This window comes from Bos indicus, chromosome 1 (genome assembly GCF_029378745.1).
Source record: "Bos indicus isolate NIAB-ARS_2022 breed Sahiwal x Tharparkar chromosome 1, NIAB-ARS_B.indTharparkar_mat_pri_1.0, whole genome shotgun sequence".
NCBI classification, from domain to species: Eukaryota; Metazoa; Chordata; class Mammalia; order Artiodactyla; family Bovidae; genus Bos; species Bos indicus.
In genome coordinates this window covers 108,084,911-108,107,786 of record NC_091760.1, presented here as the reverse complement: position 1 = coordinate 108,107,786, position 22,876 = coordinate 108,084,911, and the positions used below count along the sequence as shown (strand labels likewise).

The following is a 22,876-nucleotide window of genomic DNA, read 5'->3' as shown; positions in this document are numbered from 1 at the left end:
TGCCAGCTGAGCTGAAATAACAAAATCATCTCCATTTCCCTCATTTTGAAGGAAGCACTGCTAAAGTATCTTTAAACAACCAAAATCTCCAACCACAAGCCCCGCTACTTTGCTGTCCTCTTCTGAGTGTTGAAGGAAGCGAGGAGCAACTGCCTCTTCTTTTTGAGATGAGCAAGATCATTGGTTTGTTTCCAGGAAGCCAAACTTGAGCAGAGCCCTTTTCCTGTCACTGAGGCAGACTTCCCAGTCAAGGTAAACCCTTTCTGTAGGGCGCAAGCCCCAGGTAAAGGGTTTTCCAGTCTTCAAAATGGCCTGCCAAATACCGTTCGTGTACCTTATCCAGCAGTTTTCAAGCTGCTTACTATGTACCGATCCTCTTGAACTGACAGGCTCCAGATTTTCCCAGTTGGTTTAAGCCTCCGCAATGTCCAGCAAAGGAGCTGCTTTGCCCAAACGGGTCCCAAAGCAGACAAGTGAAACTGTTTTCCTTATATGGTGAAAAGCGCCCTGTCGCTTTAAGGCCAAGAGATTTGGCTGCAGATGGTCCCTGGGAAGTTTGCAGGCAGCCCCATCCTGTGTCTGCTCCTCTCCTCGCAGCTGTGCAGGTGAGTTTCCAAACCTTCTTTCCCCAATTTGCCCTCTACAGTCTCTCTTCTGGCCTACCCAGTTGGAAATGCCCTTACAGAGGGCTAGAGAAATTCAGGGTCAATAGAAATGGTGTTGTTTGAAGAAGTTTGAGCTGAAGGGAAAAAAAAAAGCTTACTAGGAAAATGTGCAGTAATGCAGCCAAGGAGGATGCTTTCAACTTCCAGTGGGGAGGCGGCATCAAGGTTACTGGAGGCCCTGAGGCTTTCCAGGACCAAGCAGGGGAGGAGGGACAGACTCTAGGTAAGACCCTGCAGGGATGAGTTTGGACTTCTAAGCTATAGAACCTGGTCAGCTGCAAGTCTAAGCCAGACAGAGGTGAGAGGAAATAATACTTCTGCAAATGCTGAAGGCTTTACAGGAGATGGAGCTACAGGGTTGACTGTAGAAAGTGAACGTGAAATGTTTGCAGCGTCTGCTGGCATGGAAGGCTGCAGCCTTAACCCTTCATTCAGCCTGGCTGATTAGCAAGTAGGATTTGACTGCACAGATCACGGGCGGGGGTGGGGATGCCTGTGTGGAGTATTGCAGTAGAGACTAAAACAAATGGATAAGACTGTGATCTATGATCGTGGAACCGCATCTCCGGTATCCCCACAGTACCACCTGCAGAGAAAAGAGCTTTTCTAAGCTCAGAAATTCTGTGTCATCCACAGGCAAAGAGCTGCAAGAAGTCTCATTTAAGCTGCTTACTGCTCTGTCATTTACTAATTCAGTTTCCTGATTTCTTTTCTCCCATGGCCTGGAGCCCCCTAAGATATTAATTTGAAATTAATGAATAGAACTTTTTAACAGCTAGAGATGTGGTAGTAGAAGTGTGTCTGTTAGAGGCTGAGATGTATTTGGGGATTGGGGTTGGGATTTTGTGGATAGGGTGAAAAGAGACGGGATGGCATAAAAGGAGAAACACTTGATGGTCATTTTACAATGTATGCAAAGCTCTTTAACTGAGCCCATTCGTCAGCTACAGCCAAAATAGAAGTCCACCCAGGAATTTTTAAAAAGAGTGATGCCAAATGATAGGATTGGGCTTGTCTTCCCTCCTGGTTGAGTCTGAGGCCATTCATCATTCAGAGGCCAGTGGTTTCTCTACAGTTGTTGTGTGGGGGAGTGAACCCGGAGGCTGGATTAAAATTCCTTACATACCCCATGCCTCTAAAAAATATTCATTCATCTGAGTAGTCACTGAAGAATTTGTTTTATTATTAACTAACAAGTGCTCTATCTACTTGTTTTCTAAAGACAGAACGTCCATGAAAAAAAGGTTTGTTTTATCAACAGGGATTTGTTAGTGCAAGAGTTCCTCTTTTCTCACTTGTGATGGCTGGGCAAAGTGAGAATTATAGCTTGCCGAAAAGCTGATGTCCTGAGCAGAAAGTTAAATTTTGAGTTCATAATTTGGAAGAGAGCAGGGAGTGTGAGTATAATTTTACTTCATTTGTTTCAAGTTAAATCCAGAAAGCAGTGTCGAATATACTGCTTTCAAATATGAACACTGCCAAGAAAAACAAAGTCTCATCCCCAAAGCTGGAAAATCTCTAAAAGTAACATACTGTGATCTTTTATAAGCTAAATCAAAGTGTTAAAAGGAAAAAAGATGTGGCTTCCTGAACATTTCACATATTGACCCTCAATCACACATCAACTAGAGGACATCTCTTGAGCGATTTATTTTACCTGTGCCTCGGTTTCCTCACCATTAAACGGGGCATTTCTGTGAGGGACTTTCCAGTAAAATGGAAAGATCCATTGGAGCTGGAACTGAGCAGATCTGGGTTAAATTTTCCATTCCCTCCATTTATTCCATAACCTTAAGCAAGTTACACAGCCAGTCTGAACCTTGGTTTCCTTATTTCTAAAGAGAGTAAATAATTAACAACGTCATCAGAATTAGAGGAACCTACCAGGACATAGGCTCAGACCTGCATGTCCTTGGACTTGGAGAGCAGGACATTGTGAAAAGAGAACAATCTAAACATGGATAATGTTGAAAAGGACAAGATTTTTATTCAGAAGTGTGTCCAGTGCCATACCATGGATAAGGGAGGCAGGCACAAGATTGAGCCAAATCTCCATGGTCTTTTTGGGCAAAAGACAGGTCAGGCCCCTGGATTTTCTTACACAGATTCCAACAGAAACAAAGGCATCTCTTGGGGAGAGGAGACACTGATGGGGTATATGGAGAATCCCAAGAAGTACATTCGTGGAACAAAAATGATCTTCACGGGCATTAAAAAGATGGCAGAAAGGGCAGACTTAATAGTTTATCCCCAAAAAGCTACTAATGAGTAATAGTTGTGCATTGCCTTGTTTATTACAAAACAGAAATGTCTCATGAGCTTTTTTATGTGTACCACATTTAAATAGACCTCATATAGCAGCGTTCCAATCATGAATATCTGGTAGGATATTTATTTTGGATAGTCCTGATTTATATAGACTGACTCATGGTTAAATTAATATGATCAGCTTTTTGAATTTTGATACTAATGCTAGTCCAGCAAGTACTATCTCTGTTGTCCCCTTCTAAAGACATGATGGGACTTGATGAGTAGTGTTCAGCTCTTCATAGAGATGGTGAATGCCATCTCAAAACCTATAGGAAACTGGTTTTACATTTAAGTTTATATAACTGATTACATTAATATATTTAAATATGGAGGATATCCCTTCACTGTGTCATAGAACAGCAAGACTCACCTGTGTTTCACGTTATATTCATTAGCCTGCTAAAGGCAAGGGCTGAAGGTAAGCTGGTAATGTCCACTCTATCTTTTTGGTCTTAACTATTACCAATTCAATTAAAATCCCCTGTATCTAAAATGTTGCCTTTTATTCAATGAAAGGCATTTTAGTGCAGTTCATGTATAAAGCATATAAAGAATATTTAATTCTTTTCATATTTCATAGGTGATCTGTAAGGTCACATGTGGAGAAGGCAATGGCACCCCACTCTAGTACTCTTGCCTGGAAAATCCCATGGACGGAGGAGCCTGGAAGGCTGCAGTCCATGGGGTCGCTGAGGGTCGAACACAACTGAGCGACTTCACTTTCATTTTTCACTTTCATGCATTGGAGAAGGAAATGGCAACCCATTCCAGTGTTCTTGCCTGGAGAATCCCAGGGACGGGGGAGCCTGGGGGCTGCTGTCTATGGGGTTGCACAGAGTCAGACATGACTGAAGCAACTCAGCAAGGAAGCAAGCAAGCAAGGTCACATGGGCTTCCCAGGTGGCAGGTAAAGAACCCACCTGCCAATGCAGGAGGCATAAGAGATGTGGGTTCAATCTCTTAGTTGGGAAGTTCCCATGGAGGAGGGCATGGCAACCTACTCCAGTAATCTTTCTTGGAGAATCTCATGGATAGAGGAGCCTGGCAGGCTACAGTCCATAGGGTCACAAAGAGTCAGACGTGACTGAATTGACTTAGTACACACACAAGGTCACATGCTTTTAAAATTTAGTTTCATGAGCTATAGTGGCAAACTTTGCTTTTGAATTCTTTACTAAGTCAAACTAAAGTTATAATTCAGGACTGTCTTTTAAATCGCTATTCCAAAACACATATAACTGTAGAATTATCATATGTGATTGGCAATGGTGCTTTGGCCAACTTGTTAGAAACATTAAAGGAGATATACAATCAACAAAAATGTATAAACTATGTGATTCTAAGACTTCAGATAATTAAAAACAAAATCACAGATCATAAATAAATTAGAGGAATCTTGGAATCCAGTAGAGACTCCATAAATATTATTTTTCATTATTTTCTCTATGACTTAGGAAACTATATTGTTCCTTGCAGAGGAGGAAATGAGTTTTGAGAGCAGAAACCAGCTCTTTAGCACAACTTTAGAATCCCTGTTACTTTACCACCCTTCTCCCCACCCTCCTTCAAGAAAGAATGCCCAAGTCCCTAGAAAATCCATTCCTAATTATTAACCAGGCTCATTGCTCAGAAGTTTTTCTTAAATCAAACTCACTTCCACCTATTTTGTGTTCAGAGATATGAATACTTGGTTGTTTCCCTATGGTATAAGGATAATCCATGGGCTTCCCAAGCGGTGCTAGTGGCAAAGAACCTGCCTGCCAATGCAGGAGACATAAGAGACGTGGGTTTGATCCCTGGGTAGGGAAGATCCCCTAGAGGAGGTCATGGCAGTGCACTTCAGTATTCTTGCCTGGAGAATCCCATGGACAGAGGAGTCTGCCGGGCTACAGTCTGTAGGGTGTCAAACGGTTGGACACGACTGAAACAACTTAACCACGCATGCACACAAAGATAGTCCATATGCGAGAAGAACAATGGTAACCACCTTCAGTTCAGTTCAGTTCAGTCACTCAGTCGTGTCCGACTCTGCGACCCCGTGAATCGCAGCACACCAGGCTCCCTGTCCATCACCAACTCCCGGAGTTCACTCAAACTCACGTCCATTGAGTCAGTGATGCCATCCAGCCATCTTATCCTCTGTCGTCCCCTTCTCCTCCTGCCCCCAATCCCTCCCAGCATCAGAATCTTTTCCAATGAGTCAACTCTTCGCATGAAGTGGCCAAAGTCCTGGAGTTTCAGCTTTAGCATCATTCCTTCCAAAGAAAACCCAGGGCTGATCTCCTTCAGAATGGACTGGTTGGATCTTCTTGCAGTCCAAGGGTAACCACCTTAGAATCTCAATAAAGGTGGTCTATCCAAAAGCAAGTTTAAACAGCATTTTTAATGGATTTTTGTTGTTGTTGTTATTAGAAGCCACATATTATAAGTGGTTCAGTAATAACCAATTACTAACTTTCAGTAAAATCTCCTAACACATTCCCACTGCTGTCTTTAAGAACATGGTTAGTGCCACTCTCAGAGTTTTAATCATTCACTGCTGTCAATTTAAGATCAGGGTTGCCATACCTGCAATGGGGCTGTGTGTAGGACACAATGTTAAATTGAAAACATTCCTTCCACCAGCTTAGAAAGGTGATGATAAATAGCAGCAGCAGCAGAAACATTCCATTGGAAACACAAATCACAGCACGTGCATTGGCTGGGAATTGAGAGCTGTCATTTTTAACCCAAATAAGGGTAGGTCACCCCTGTAGCCAATCTTCTAGCGGTGGATTAACACCACCTCTGTCAGGACACTGGTGTTTAGGATCTACCCTCGGCCACTTAAAGTAGCTGTGAGACTCTGGGCTAGTTCCTTTATGTATCTGAGCCTCAGGTCCATGGTCTGCCTCCTGGGAAAGACAGTAATACTCATACACGTGGTTGTGGGAAGAACAGGAAAGTTGGAAGTGCAGAGTCAGACATGACTGAGCGACTTCACTTTCACTTTTCACTTTCATGCATTGGAGAAGGAAATGGCAACCCACTCCAGTGTTCTTGCCTGGAGAATCCCAGGGATGGGGGAGCCTGGTAGGCTTCCGTCTATGGGGTCACATAGAGTCGGACATGACTGAAGCGACTTAGCAGCAGACGTACTTCTGTGTCTGTATACTGGCAGAAAGAGTTGGAATGGCGGAATGCAATGGTCTAGGTTGAGCAGGTGGAGCAGAGAAATCCCCATGGAGTTGGATCTCTTGACACATCTTTGATGCCCCCTCCTTCCCACTGGCCCCAGGCACCTTGAGCTTGTCAGATGCAATTCTTTCATGAAATTACCAAGCTGGGGGAGCCTGAGGAAGTGTCTAGATCAGCTGTTTGCCTTCAGTCAAAGCTGCACTTGAAACCACCAAGAACAAGGGCCACCTTCCTCTGCTCAGAGAAGGAGCCTTCAGTTTCCAGTCTGTGGTCTCCCTGCATCTGGGCCGCATTTGGGAAGCTATTCCTTTGCTTTGTACTACAAACCCATTCTCTCTCGGTGAGCTCCGAGTCTGTCCTTGGTTATAGCAAACTGCTATCCTGCCTGTGGAAGCGGCTGTAGGGTGGGGCGTACTCATGGCCACATCTTCTTTTAGGGGAGGCACTTCCTGTTTCCTCTCTGATTAATCACCAGGTAAGCACACATGCTTCTTGTTTGACTTTACCACATCTATCCATCCTCTGCCTTCCCTCTCCCTACTGCAGTGCTTCCCAAACTAGAGAGAGCATGCATCAGCAAGGCTTGTTAACACACACAATGCTGGGATCCATCCCGAGTTTCCGACCTGTAGATCTGAGCTGGGGCCTATGTACAATTTGTTTAGGAACCACTCATCTAGTCCAACACTCAGTCTCAATCTACTGTTTCCAGTTACCTGCACCACCTCCTGCCTTCCAAGATAATATCTCCTCTCTGTTCTTGGGGGTTAAACAAAGCCTTCTCCTCACCACAGACCTATGCTACTATTTAGCAAATTCTAATTGCAACAAGCATGGTGATAAACACTTTACTGCCATTATTTGTAATTTTCCCCAACAACCCTACAAGTTTGATATTATGAGACCAACAGAAAGAGAGTGAGTAACCAAGATCTCACACGTGACAGAGAGCAAATGTGGTATTCACACTCAGATTGATCTGGAAAGATTTACTCTTTCCACTCTTCTAGGGCTGGCAAATAGATGTTTAACTTGTATGTCAACTCCAGTTCATTGCTAGTTGCTGCCAGAAACACTCGGTTGAGAGTCCCATATGGAATGGGTGCTCAGCAAGAGGAGGTACTAAGATTGTGAGCTGTACCTGCTGTGATGCAGGAGTGCAGAGAGAACCCAGTTGCCACGTGTTTGCTATGTCGCATGTGATGCCTTGTTCGTGGATCAGTTTTGTCAGCTACTAGAATCAGATGCGGAGAAGGCAATGGCACCCCACTCCAGTACTCTTGCCTGGAAAATCCCATGGATGGAGGAGCCTGGTGGGCTGCAGTCCGCGGGGTCGCTAAGAGTTGGACATGACTGAGCGACTTCACTTTCACTTTTCACTTTCATGCATTGGAGAAGAAAATGGCAACCCACTCCAGTGTTCTTGCCTGGAGAACCCCAGGGACGGGGGAGCCTGGTGGGCTGCCGTCTATGGGGTCGCACCGAGTCGGACATGACTGAAGTGATTTAGCAGCAGTAGCAGTAGCAGAATCAGATGAGAGATGGGTTTTCAGACTTGTTTCACAGAAAATAATAAAACATTTCCTTTTTCATCTCCTTCTCCAAAGGGTGAATCTAAATTTTTGAGGCTACATTTGAAAAGGTATAATAGCTTGTAAAGTAAAATGAAATCCAGTTAATATACATATAGTAGTAGCCACAATGGACATTTAGCCTCAAAGTGGTGGAAACAAGAGAATTTATTAATTATGTATGTCTCTGTATGTTACAGGGGCTTCCTTAGTGGCTCATTGATAAAGAATCCGCCTGCCAATGCAGGAGGCACAGGTTCTATCCCTGGGCTGGGAAGATCCCCTGGAGAAGGAAATGGCAACTCACTCTAGTATTCTCCCCTGGGAAATCCCATGGACAGAGGAGCTAGGTGGGCTACAGTCAAGGGGTCACAAAAGAGTCAGACATGACTAAATGACTAAACAACACCAACAACTCTATGTTATATGTCTTTCATTGTGACCTGTCTAACAGATCACCATGTCCTGAATAATCCACTGTGACTTAATAAGGCGGCAATGGCATTTCTGGTTTTGTTCCTCCCTCCATCACTAATATTCAGTGTGAGATTTGTTATTTTTAGTGTCTTGGTACTTTATCTAAAAAATGAGTTTGATAATGCTTTTCTGCTTCTTCCCAGTATGTATTATGTATGTGGTTAAATGAAAAATAACCTTATGGCATCTATTATTCAATCCACAAATATTTATAAAAATTTATCCCCGGGCTCTGGGGGTATAGCAGCAAACAAAACAGACTGTTCTCATGGAACTTACATTCTAGAGAGGGGAGACAGACAATAAACAAGTAAACAAAGGAGAAAAGTGTGTATCGTGATAAGTATACATAGTGAGAGTGACTCTGTACTGCTATTTTAGAAGAGGTGACCCAGGGATGATATTTCTGAGGAGGTGACATTTTAAAATAAGACATAAATGTGGAAAAGGAGCCAAACATGGCTAGTCTGGGAGTGGAACAGTCCAGGCAGAGAAAAGAGCCCATGCGGAGATCCTGAGGTTGGAGGTAGGCAGGCGCCAGATCAGGTAGCCTAGTGGGGATTTTCAGCTGGGGGTGATGCCACCCTCCTTCCCCTGCCTAGATGGTGTGTGAGGATATGCAGCTGGTGATTTGGATGCAAAATACAGAGTCGAGGACAGCACTGTTAGCTTTTGTGGGCAGGACCAGGGATGCTAAACTTCGTGCACTGCTGTGGATGGACACACACAAGAAGACTTGTCCTGCTCTTCCTGTCCTCCACATACTGTCTCTGTTGAGAAAGCCTGAGGAGTCTCTGGGGTAAGAAGCTTGAATTTTATCCTGTGGACAGTGACAAGCTCGTGGAGAACTGTAAGCTTTAAAAGATGATCTTTAAAAAATAATTTTGGTTGAGAGGTGAGTGAACTGTGAGGGTCAGAGGTGAAGCAGGGAGATTCAACAGGCAGCTATTTCAGTAATCCAGAGTAGAGGCGATACAATAGTGGCCTGGGCAGGGGAGTCACGGTAATGGTTTTGAGAAGTATTGGGTTGACCAAAAGATTCATTCAGGTTTTTCAATAATATGTTATAGAAAAAGCCAAACGAACTTTTTAGCTAAGCCAATATTTCTACCTTCAAGAAGACTGCTTAAGTAAGTAAATATAAAATGTTTTTTCCCATGACAACCCCATGTTATCTTTTTTAAAATTATTTATTTATTTATTTATTTATGGCTGTGCCGGGTCTTCAAGCATATTTAAGCATATTAAAAAGCAGAAACATTCTTTGCCAGCAAAGGTCTGTATAGTCAAAGCTATGGTTTTCCCAGTAGTCATTTATGGATGTGAGAGTTGGACTATAAAGAAAGCTGAGCACCGAAGAGCTGATGCTTTTGAACTGTTGTTGTTGGAGAAGACTCTTGAGAGTCCCTTGGACTGCAAGGAGATCCAACCAGTCAATCCTAAAGGAAATCAGTCCTGAATATTCATCAGAAGGACTGATTCTGAAGCTGAAACTCCAATACTTTAGCCACCTGATGCAAAGAACTGACTCCTTGGAAAAGACCCTGATGCTGGGAAAGATTGAAGGAGGGAGGAGAAGGGGACGACAGAGGATGAGATAGTTAGATAGCATCGCTGACGTGATGGACAGGAGTTTGAGCAAGCTCCAGGAGTTGGTGATGGACAGGGATAGACAGGGAAGGACAGGGAAGCCTGGTGTTCTGCAGTCCATGGGGTAGCAAAGAACCAGACACGACTGAGCGATTAAACTTAACTATGCTGGTCTTTGTTGCTGTGCAGACTTTTCTCTAGTTATGGTGAAAGGGGGCTACTCTCTAGTTGCTGTTCACAGGCTTCTCATGGCAGTGGCTTCTCTTGTTGCGGAGCATAGGCTCCAAGGCACACGGGCTTCAGTAGTTCCGGCTCCTGGGCTCTAGAGCACAAGCTCAATCCTGACACACAGGCTTAGTTGCTTCACCGCATGTGGAATCTTCCAGGGTCAGGGATGGAACCATGCCATGTCTCCTGCATTGTCAGGCAGATTCATATCCACTGAGCCACCAGGGAAACCCTGTTATCTTTTATTTCTCCTTTAAAATTTTTACAGTTTTGGAATCTGCCTGTCTCCTCTATAGCCATTTAACAGAATCTTTGTGGCACCAAATTACAGACTTTGCTCTTTCAAATGCAAGTCCTTATCCTCTTGCACTTTAACCTAGAAGATCTATGTGCATTTCAAGTTGTTCATAGCTCAGGGAAGTAATCTATTTGATTTGGGCTTATAAAAAGAGATAAAATTACATGCGCTACTTGAATAACAATATGTGATTTCTCTCTCTGAAGGGTCAATAGGAATTAGCCTACATACATCATTTTACACAACTGATGCCTAATCACATGAATAACCGAGTTCACCTTTTTTCTGCCAGAAGAGGAACATTAAGTGAACATCACAATCTCTTGAAGAGATTCCAGGCATTTCAGTACTAATTTTACTAGGGCAGTAAAGTCTTGCAAATAGTTTTCAGGTGCATCAGCTACTCCCCAACAGAGGCAATTCAGCTTCCAAAATTCTAGAGAATTCCCCTCGCTGGTATCTTCTTTTTTCAGCTCATGGCTATCTCTTCTTCCTGTCCCCTCATGGCAAGTGCCACCATACTGCCCTGCCCCCACAATGTCCCTGCAAATGCAGAGATCCATAAAGCACAACACGGAAACCCATTAGCTCACCTGCAGAAGAACGTACTTCTCCAATAGCTGGGGGGAGAAGCACTCTGGCCCCCAGGCTGAGCTGAAGGGGTGGAGGAGCAGAAGAGAAAGGCAGCTGGCTTCAGGCCACCTCGTACCAGTGAACGGCTCCACTGAGTGTGAAAGTCAGGTGGTGGTCTTTCCACCAGAATCTTGTGTCCGCAGAGCAGAGAGAGGTATCACCAAAGAAACACTTGGGACTGGATGCAGAAAGGTGAAACACCACACCACAGGCTCCAGCTAGAGCTGGTGGAGCCAGGCACTCACAGACTCATATCTTGCCTTCCAATTTTGAGATGAAACTGAAGAAGAGAAAGAGAAAGTGGGTAGGACCAACAACCACCCCCAAATGAATTATTTAAACCCAACACCCAGTCTATACAAACCAAACACCTAGGAATTAAAAAAGCAAGTGGTCTCACTGAACTGTAAATACCAACGAAGAAGCAGCTTCGTCTTCACCTCTGGGTACAAGCATGGTCCAGCAAAAGTGGCCCTTCACAGCCGGCTGCAAAAAGGGGGGAAGAAGGACCATGGAATGGAAGGGAAACAGCAAATGCTACACATTAACAAATCCTGTCCCAACCGTGTGAATTTGGACAAGGTCAGCTTCTTGGGCTTCTGAAAAAGAGTTGATCAAAAGTTTGTTCAGACTCTGATGTGCACTGAGAGTGTAATTCATAATTCAGTTCAAGGTCTTCATGGCTTCCCTAAGATCAGATCAGATCAGTCGCTCAGTCGTGTCCGACTCTTTGCAACCCCATGAATCGCAGCACGCCAGGCCTTCCTGTCCATCACCAACTCCCGGAGTTCACTGAGACTCACGTCCATCGAGTCAATGATGCCATCCAGCCATCTCATCCTCTGTCGTCCCCTTCTCCTCCTGCCCCCAATCCCTCCCAGCATCAGAGTCTTTTCCAATGAGTCAACTCTTCGCATGAGGTGGCCAAAGTACTGGAGTTTCAGCTTTAGCATCATTCCTTCCAAAGAAATCCCAGGGCTGATCTCTTTCAGAATGGACTGGTTGGATCTCCTTGCACTCCAAGGGACTCTCAAGAGTCTTCTCCAACACCACAGTTCAAAAGCATCAATTCTTCGGCGCTCAGCCTTCTTCACAGTCCAACTCTCACATCCATACATGACCACAGGAAAAACCATAGCCTTGACTAGCCTCTTGCAAAACAAACCATCCACCTCACCCAATTCCTACTTCTCTCTCTCCCTGAATTAATAACTGTCCCCATGCTGCCCCCATTGGCTCCTGAGAATGCTCCCATTGGCACACCTAGAACACTACTGCTTTTCTTTCTTTATCTGCATCTCTTTCTCTATTAGCTCTTCAAACTGCCCACCCTCCAAAGGAGGTACCAATGTCAGGATTTTTCTTAGAAATTCCAGAGTTTAGCACTGTACCTGACACTTATTTACTAGATGTTTAGTAAATGTTTGTTATTGAATGAATGACTAGAGAGGATCTAAAAACAGAGAAGAACGAGCCTGAGCCAATTCAAACCTCAAGAGCCAGCTTTTGCTAAAAGCCATATATTCTGCCCATAAGATCTTGGACTTCTTGGAATTAAAAAGAGAGAGAAGAGGGAATTTTAGATATTATAGCAATAATTTTCAGACATCAGTTTCTAATACCCTATGTCTCCACTGAGATACACCAATTTCACAGGATTTTAGAAATACCAGAGTGTTACCTAGCCTTAATGGAATGTCTTATATTTGTAAAAACCTAGTATAAATTGCTGAGTAGAAGTTTCCAGATCCCTTACTTCATGACTTCATGCCTCTTTAAGCTGTTCTTAGGGAGGTGGGGGAAAAAAAAAATCAGAAAGTTTAAAACTGCCTGCATCTTGTCTTCATCAGCTTTGATCCTTTCACTTATTTAAAATTCATAATCACCCTGGCCTCAATTAGAATTGCTAAAGAACATAGGAAAGGTCATATAGGATGAACCCCCTGGCCTGTTTAGCCAAGTCACCAAAAACGGTAAAACCTTGCTGATGTGGTGCTGGGAGGAAGGGAGGGGCTTGGGGCTGCCAGCAGAGGTGGTCCAGAGCCTGACAAACCCCGGTTGGTCCAGTTGCACGAGTTTGGATGTGAGGGGACTGAGATTCGGTGCAGAGGCAAAACTTTCGGGCAGTGGCCAAGTGTTTGGTGAGCTTTAGTGTGATCAGGGAGGACCATGCACGGGTGACTCCAGCCTCAGGAAAGGGGTCAGAAGGAAAAGGGAAATGCAGTTCATTGTGCCACTTCCTTGCACCAGGCCTGCTGCCCAACGGATGCTTCTGCAGGGCTGGGGCAGGAAGTCCCTGCCCCCAGATATGTGGAATCGCCAATGGCATTTCTGAGGGGTACTGAATGAGAGTTTCTTCCAGAACACTGTCCACAGGGAAGAATAAAGTACATCTCCAACTTCAGTGTAGTGATGTGCTACTTAAGGTTCATCCACCTACTTGTCTAAGCAACGTGAGTAGCCAATGTCATGAACTCAATTATATTTAAAATTTTTCTGTCCTCTGTGGAAAGAATTGAGTCTGTTTGGCCTTCAGCAGTGCTGTCCTGAGAGTGGGGAAGAGCCCACCGTGAGACCATGATACAACCAGAGATATGATGACAGTAATAAGCCGTATTTGGAACCAAAAAGAGCAGGGTTTTGGTAATGCTGGAGACCCGGGTTCAATCCCTGGGTCGGAAAGATCCCCTAGAGAAGGAAACAGCAACTCACTCCAGTACTCTTGCCTGGAAAATTCCATGGATGGAGGAACCTCATAGGCTACAGTTCACGGGGTTGCAAAGAGTTGGATATGACTGAGCGACTTTGCTTTCACTTTTTTGGTAAGCTCCTGGGGGTCTTATCTAAGGGGTGCCCAAGGGGAAAGCCCTGGGAGGTGAAAGACGATGTATCACTGGCTGCTGGGGAGTTATATCAGGAGTGCACATTTGCTGTGAGTCTGCAGGCTGTCATTCAGGGCATGTGCTTGATGACATGAGGGGCTGGCGTCAGTTTAAGCCCACCCGACCCCCGTCACAGGCCTCTTAGCCAAAACATTGAATGCTGAGGCAGCAATAGCTTGGAGTAGTTTAGCTAAGCTCTGGATCATACCCTATTGTAAAATGTTAAGGAAGAGGTTAAGCTAACTTTTAGGATAATGTTGAGGAATAGAAAGAAGAGACAGAGGAAGAAAAGTGATCAAGGTGTGATACCCAGAGGGCCTCAAAGAAGGATCTGACTTTAATTGGAGAGATGGGAAATGCTGGTGTTCACGTCATCATTATTCTTTAAACTCTACATAAAGGCTTGTAGACCCTGATTTGTATTTATGATGTATTTTAAAATTAAAAAAAAAAAAAGTAATTCCTTCCACAAAATAAGGACCCAGAGTCTGAATGAAAGAAACTGATCAAGAACCAAAAAAGTTGCCAAAATAAGGTCACTAAGACCTTAAATGAAAAGGTAAAACATTAACCAGAGAACTAATACTCTGTTGCTCTGCCATCCCCGGTAAGACTTTTGCTGACTGGAGAAACCATCATGGGAGTGAGAAGCATTAGAACTTATCTATGAATTACATTTGAGAGAAAATACTTTTTCCTCTCCCTTCCCATGCTGCTCATCAGGGTTAGCAGTGATTCAGAACACTTTCTTTTCTAAAGTTGAAAGGTTAAAAATAGTGCCCACGTTCTGTAACCATTGGACAGAGTCCCACTTGATGTCAGAATGTGCTGTCTGTAGCCCTGGGTCTCCTGAGTGCCTTATCCTGCCCCTGGCAGCTGCCTTTCCCTCTCTTCCTCTGTCCGAGGCTCTCCGTTATGCCCTCTGCACCACCTCAATATTTCTTATGTAACTTCACTCTTTACATGCCTCAGATAGCTCATTTTTTACCCTGAGCCCCCAGCTTAGCCAAGTTCCCAATATTTCGTTCCTTTGATCCTTCTGTTAAAACCAACCTCTTCCTCTAATTATTTTCTTTTCCACTCCTTTGAACCCCTTCCAGTTGCCTCTATTTCTCAAGAAGCCAGGTGTTTAATAAAGAATCTGGATGAGGTTCAGGCAGAATCAGGTACACGCAGCTGCTTGCCCTCAGGTCACTTGTTACCTCCTCTAAGCAGCGAAGATGGTTTACTAAAGGCCGGTGACATTCCAGAGACATGATGGTGCCCTGCACGTGGCAGGCGCTCAGTAATTATTGCATGAAGGAATTAATTGGGATCTCTTTTAAATGAGCTACGCTATATTCCAACTTACACTTAATCTGTTTCCCTATCCCACCGTCAGCCCAGGTCTTTCTGCTTTTCCTATTTAATAGCTTATTTCTTTGGTGCTTTAGTACACACATTTTCAAATCAATTTTCTTCTGTTTCCTGCTTATATGGTGCTAAGTCGCTTCAGTCGTGTCCGACTCTGTTCAACCCCATAGACGGCAGCCCACCGGGCTCCCCCGTCCCTGGGATTCTCCAGGCAAGAACACTGCTCATATATTTAACCTCATTAGTTTAATTCAGGTTGTAGGATTTTACTAGTATCTTTGCTTACCAGATGAGCATTATTTCTAAATTATTCTGTTTTACCCCTTTCTCTAAATAACTGAGGTTTATTCTCTAAATACCCCTTTCTCTAAATAACATCATGTTCATATCGTCTTATTATTAATTTCTCTTTACTAGAGAGTAGACTTTGCTTCTGTATTTGTGAATTTTCAGTATTTTTTAATTAGCCACAGTACAAAGTTCGCCATATCCTATGATTCTGACACAGGTTTGGGTTAAGGATAAAGATCATTGTTTTAAAAAGGTATGATGTCTGGGATTTGCTTCAAAATAATCCAGAGGAAATAAGACTACTGTGGGCTGATAATTGCTAGAGTTGGGTGATGGATACATGGGGTTCATTGTGCTATTCGATTATGTAAATGTTTGAAGTGTTTCCACAATAAACACTTTTTTTAAAAAAAGAAATATATAAATAAAATGTAGATGTATAAATAAAAGTTGACACAATGGGTTATCTCAGGATATACAGAGGGAATGCCTCCAGCACTCTCTAGCCTTCCCTGTCGCTGTCATCTGCTGGAGGTTCAGCCAGCCCTCTAGGCTCACTGTGAAAGTTAGCACTGGCTCTTCCTCTTCCTTTCTTCACAAACTCTTATTCTCACCTGGGAGATTTTCTCCTGCCTATGTGGGACTCCTTCAGCACCTCACATCCGCAGTGCTAATCATCTGCCCTTTCACGCCCTTTCAGCAGCCCACAGTCCTGTGTCCTGATCATACTTCAGTTTTTTACATGATACAAATCTCTACGTGCTGACTGTCTAGCACTCTGGCTAAGGCCTTCAGGTTATGTTTTAATACAGAATTTACTTTTCCTCAACATCAGTCAACACACAAAACACACATATAATCCAGCCATTTCTGGCTTAAAATCCTTCAAGTCTCTCTGTGAACTTCAAGGTCAAGTTCAGTATCCTTCACATCCAGCTTGAGATTTCCTACCATTTTCAGCTTCTTTCTCTACCATCCTCTGATATTCACTTTCTCTTTTCCAATTATATTAACATCTCTCATTTGTGGGTGACAGATCATGCTTTCTTAACAAACTGCTGAACTTTGACCACGCTGTTCCCTGAGATGGGGTATCCTTCCATCATTTGGCATCTGGAGGATTTCAGCAACTTTCACTTACACCTCAAGACTCAATTCAAGCATCACTCCTTCTGGAAGACTTCCCTGGGTGGTCCACATTGAGTTAAATGCCCTGTTCCAATACTTTTTTTCACTGGACTCTTTGTCTACACCCACCCTAATATTTTGAAACCCAACTGTAATCACTGCTGTTCATTTCCTTTCTACGCTGTGAACTGTTTGACCTCTTTCAACTCTTTCTTTCCAGAACCCAGCACAGTGCCTGGCACATGGTAGATATTTCAATGAATGAACAGAGAAATGGAAAAATGAATGCTGTTGTCTTCTGAAGGTAGCACCTCCCTACTCCAGGACCTTCTCCAGAGGTCTAGGTCCTGGACAGTTCCTGCAGGACTTTTGCCTCCTGATTGCCTTCTTCGCCCCACCTGACCCACCTGGTTCTAGCTGTAACCCAACTGTCCCCATTTCCGCTGAGTACTTTCTACTTGGTGTTCCATCAAGATGAGTGTTGCCCAAAGTGTGATACACAGTAATTTTTAGGTGATACTCAGACAAATGTCTTTTGACAGTCTTGTTTTTACATTCATATATATTTTGCAGAAGGGAATGCACGCATAAAACCTGTAATTTCACAGAGAATATTGCTTAGGATGAGACAAATGTAGTACTGTCCTGGGAATCAAGCTTACTTAGACCTCATAAATCAGGGGTGCGGTGCTCAGGCATAATCATAAGTGTTCCAAGCCCTCAATAATGGAACCCTCAGCAGTGCCCATTAGAAGCATAGACAACCAAGAGGGAAGGACTCCCACATACTGAATTTTACAAGTACCTCTGTGTTTTATTAAGTGATATGTTGAAATACCACTTCCTAAAGTTGCTGAGTATGTATATGTACACTTAAATATAGCAGATTAAATAGTTGAATATTTTTGAGCTGTCTTAACCACATCCTTGGTCTTCCTAGGTGGTGCTCGCGGTAAAGAATCCACCTGCCAATGCAGGAGACATAAGAGACGCAGGTTCAATCCCTGGGTCAGGAAGATCCCCTGGAGAAGAGCATGGCAACCACTCCAGTATTTTTGCCTGGAGAATCCCATGGATGGAGAAACCTGGCAGGCTCCAGTCCATAGGGTTGCAAAGAGGCAGACACTACCGAAGCAACTTAGCACGCAAGCATGCACATAAGCCATGTCCTAATGCAAGTTAGTGGGTTAATATAGAAACTAACAGGTTTGTCTCATTGATGTGGATCGTTATTTTTGTCTGAAATCCTAACTAGAAATCCTAACTGGATTTCTAGTTAGTTTGATCCAAAGTTCCATTATAATCAACAAGAAACTTATATTCAACCATACGTTTTATTTATTTGTTAGCTGTGCTGGGTTTTAGTTGCAGCACGTGAGATCTTCAGTTTTTGTTGTGGCATGCAGGGATCTTTAGTTGTGGCATGCAAACTCTTAGTTGTGGCATGTGGGATCTAGTTCTCTGACCATGGATGGAGCCCTGCGCTCCCTGCATTGGAAGTGCAGAGTTTTAGCCCCTGGACCACCAGGGAAATCCCCAACCACACATTTTATAAGTCAGTTTGATTTATTCTGTTTTTCATTTGTCACTTTTACTTTTCATTTTTAAAAGTTCAGTAACATTGTTTTTATAGAATTTACATATTTCATCAAATCTAATACATCACTTATAAGTAAAACACATCATTATTTTATGTGCTACTAAAATATGATGTTGCCAATTATAATTGTAAGATGCCATTAATTCTAAGATACATCTCAATTTCAGAGGTGTTAAAATTAATTTTAAGTTGATAAAATGTCATATGTGTATACTTTACTTCTATTTCAGCACATAATAGTTATATTCCATTTATCATAGTAATATAAAGTTTCTCCTTTGAATGAATGTAATTGAACAACAATTGATTTAGCGTAAAATATTGTATAAGTTGGAATAGAGGTGGTATGTGTGCATGCTGTCTTGTTTTATTCTTTGCGACTCCATGGACTGTAGCCCGCCAGGCTCCTCTGTCCATGGGATTTTTCAGGCAAGAATACTGGAGCAGGTTGCCATTCCCTCTTTCAGGGGATTTTCCCAACCCAGGATTGAACCTTCATCTCTTGCATCTCCTGCGTTGCAGGAGAATTCTTTACCTGCTGACTCATTGGGAAGCCAGAGGTGGTACATAGTACGACAAAATCCTGGAGGTGGTAGCCAAGTGACTGTGCCTTAGACAGGAGTCTAGTCCCAGATTCTGTCCCTTGTTCACCCCTGCCAGCTCAGACCAACCCGGCCACCCTCTAGCCCTGTGCCCAGATCCACATGAGGGAGAGCCTGACTCTTCCACTGAGAGTGGGAGAGGAGTCTGAGCCCATGCTCAGGAGTCTGAGATGCCCATGCTCAGGTTGAGGAATGTGACTATCATTCATTGAAGTTATTTGATGAGAGTGAAAAGAAATTCCCAGGAAATAGACTCATTATAGGCATTGGAATAACCTGGTGTGTGTGTGTGTGTGTGTGAGTTTCTCAGTCGTGTCTGAATCTTTGCAACCACATGGACTGTAGCCTACCAGGCTCCTCTGTCTATGGAATTCTCCAGGCAAGAATACGGGAGTGAGTAGCCATTCCCTTCTCCAAGGGATCTTCCCGACCCAGGGATTAAACCTGGGTCTCCTGCATTGCAGGCAGATTCTTTACCATCTGGGAATCCCAGGGATTCCCAGGAGCAATCTGGACTTGCCTCTATTTAAATAACAGCATACTCAGAGGTTTCTCTTTTGTTTTCTTTTGAACACAAGAAATAAGTGAGGAGAGGAAAAGAGCATTTGAGTCTCTGCTGATGAGCAATTTATTCACTGAAAATGGCTGAAAAGTGAAAGTGACTCAGTTGTTGTCGACTCTTTGTGACCCCATGGACTGTACATGGGATTCTCCAGTCAGAATACTGGAGTGGGTAGCCTTTCCCTTCTCCAGGGATCTTTCCAACCCAGGGATCGAACCAGGTCTCCCACATTGTGGGCAGATTCTTTACCAGCTGAGCCACAAGGGAAGTCCAAGAATATTGGAGTGGATAGCCTATCCCTTCTTCAGGGGATCTTCCTGACCCAGGAATCGAACCAGGGTCTCCTGCATTGCAGGCAGATTCTTTACCAACTGAGTTAATGGCTACCTGAGCACTAAACACTCAGTTTCAGTGATTATCAAACCAAAGAATGGTCGACTTTGTTCTTCATAATAGATTTGTCAGTTGAGAGTAACTATGAATAACCTGAAGCAAAATGTATTTCATTGAGAAAGTAGAGAAGCAGCTGATTTCCTTCTTCCAGAATAAGAAAAGTAAAATCACTTTAGAGGAAAGAGTGAAAAAGTTACGTTACTATTGGTGAAACTCTGTGCTTTTGTATACCATCTCCCTGGATGTTGCAGGGGATTTGTGTTCCTCATGCTTCCAGCTCTCACCTTGCTCTGGATCCAGCCTTTGGACTGCAGTGCACACTTCCCTGGGAGCCACACACAGAACCCTCCGATTAATTCAGTGCTTATTCTTGAAGGTTATTGTCATCATTAACCAGATGCAATAGTGCAGGAGATCACAAGCCATATAGGCTCTGTTGCTTGTCTGTTTTTGCAAACTTGATTTGGAAGGTTTTAATGTAGGTGTAATTGAGAAGATAAATTGAATACATATGCATATTCTAATAAAGGTATTCTTCCAAGTCAGCCAATAATCACATCATATTAAGGACCAAGGAAACTATTACAGTATAATAAAGTGGAAAAGCCTTATAATAAAAGATTATTTATAGGCTATTGGTTATTAGTACAGTTTTTAAAATATAATCAATAACAATTAGCAAAATTGATAATATTGGAGATACAGCTGCTTCCACTCACTAGTGCAAATAATACGAGCAATAATTCTATTTAGTAATATCAACCTAAAGCTAAATCTCTCCTATGCTCTTTGTCTGTCTTTATGGGTGTTTTTGTTTATCAGATCATTACTACATATTTTATAAGAACTATTTCCTGGTATTCATAAAAGTTATTGATGTCATACAGTAAATTTTGAAATGTATTCCTGGATTAGAATAAAATTATAAGAATAACCCAGTCCTGTTTCCTTTCTCCAAGCAGATGTAGTGGTCAGAAAGCCAAATATATTAAGAAGCAGAATCATGGGATCTTGACGTCTTAGGTCAGGTTCCCTAGAAACAGAGTCTGAGACAGGGATTTGCGTACAGGTGATTTCAGATCAATTCAGTTCAGTCACTCAGTTGTGTCTGACTCTGCAACCCCATGGACTGCAGCACGCCAGACCTCCCTGTCCATCACTAACTCCCAGAGCTTGCTCAAACTCATGTCCATCGAGTCGGTGATGCCATCCAACCATCTCATCCTCTGTTGTCCCCTTCTCCTCCTGCCTTCAATCTTTCCCAGCATCAGGATCTTTTCCAATGAGTCAGTTCTTCATATCAAGGGGTTTATTAAGGGATAAGCCTGTAAGAAAGTGAGAGGAGCAGGATGGGGCAGGAGAAATGCCAAGTAGCATGTGGATCAGACGGTCTATTCCTGGCCTGATGAAGGCAGAGGGATAAATTGCACCATAGAAGATAGCTGTGAGCCTTCATAAGCCAATATTCACAGCAGCTGGGGGGTGGGTGTAGGGGCCAGGAACACGGATCTGCTTGGAGCATTAACAGCACTCTATGCTATGCTTAGTTGCTCAGTCGTGTTTGACTCTGCAACCCCATGGACTGTAGCCCACCAGACTCCTCTGTCCATGGGGATTCTCCAGGCAAGAATACTGGAGTGGGTTGCCCTGCCCTCCTCCAGGGGATCTTCCCAACCCAGGGATTGAACACAGGTCTCCTGCATTTCAGGCAGATTCTTTACAATCTGAGCCACCAGAGAAGCTCAAATAATATAACCTTAGAATAAATATGTTGCAGATTCCAGGAATCAATCCGGGATCTAGGAATCAACCCAGGGTCTCCTGCATTGCAGGTGGATTCTTTACCAGCTGATCTACCAGGGAAGCTCCATCTTTTGGTGACTGGACGTGAAGCACAGATGGGAGGGACAAGGATGGTTCCCAGGTTTATGACTTGAACAAATGAATAGATTCCTGGATATAACAGCAACATTCCCCTCATGGCACCAAAAATTAAGATTATAGAATGATGAAAAGATTCATTTTATAAGAAATTTTTCTTTAGCTTTTACTTTCTAGGTAAAACTACCAACTTCGTGATGTATTTGCACAGGTTCAGTTTTCCATTAAAAAAGATAAAGACTTTCTTTTTAAAGTTTGCTCCAGGTGACTCCAGTGGTTAAGAGTCTGCCTGCCCGTGCAGGAGATGCAAGAGATGTAAGTTCAATCCCTAGGTCAGGAAGATTCCCTGGAGAAGGAAATGGCAACCCACTCCAGTATTCTTGCCTGGAGAATCCCACAGACAGTCCACGGGATTGCAAAGAATCAGACACGACTGAGCACACACACACTAGACACACTTTTGGATCTTTTCTGTTTATTCTGCTTCCTGTTGAAAATAGATCCCAACGGGTTCTAGGATTTTAATAATTGAACATTCAATCCCAATATTATGTTAGTTTTTAATGAGAAAGTAGTTATATGTTGTTCTTTTTTTAATGTTTTGGTTTGTTTTAATTTTTAAAATTTATTTTTTTTTTTGCCTGCGCTGGCTGTCTTTTGTTGCCTAAAGGTGTCTCATTGCAGTGATTTCTCTTGCTGCAGAACACTGGGCTCTAGGTGATGGGCTCAGTAGTTGCAGTGTTCAGGTCCAGCTGTCCCTGGCATGTGGAATCCTCTAGGACCAGGAATCAAACCTGTGTCCTGTACATTAGCAGGCAATTCCTAAGCACTGGGCCACCCGAGAAGTCCGTTATGTGTTATTCTTAGCATATTCATCCTTTACTCCAGAGCTCATTAAACTATGGTCTGTGGGCCAGATCAAGCCTACAACCTGGTTTTGTATGGCTGGAAAATTAGGAGTTTTTACATTTTTAGAGGGTTGCTTAGGAAAAAAAATAAGTAACATTCAGTATGACTATATGATTCACAAAGTCAAAAACATTTACTACTTAGCCATCTACCGTAAAAGTTTGCCAGCCCCTGATTCCATTCATTATGGTCTCAAACTTTTTTTTCAGAAGTGTGCTGATTCAGTCTATATTTTGAAAGAAAATCTTATATTCAAAAATTTTATATTAATAAGCCATTTTGTTGTTGATCAGTCACTAAGTCGTGTATGACTCTTTACAACTCCA

The 22,876-nt window shown here is 43.1% G+C and overlaps 1 protein-coding gene and 1 pseudogene across 1 annotated transcript in view; both read left to right on the top strand.

Annotated features, from left to right (window-relative positions):
• Window positions 1-546: 546 nt before the first annotated feature.
• Window positions 547-22,876, top strand: part of SCHIP1 (schwannomin interacting protein 1) — a 179,151-nt gene continuing 156,821 nt past the window's right edge. Inside the window, exon 1 of the mRNA XM_070792492.1 lies at window positions 547-605. The gene's annotated coding sequence lies outside the window, so the exon portion shown is untranslated. The remainder of the gene's footprint in view (window positions 606-22,876) is intronic.
• LOC139184033 (cytochrome c pseudogene) lies at window positions 612-18,157 on the top strand (annotated as a pseudogene).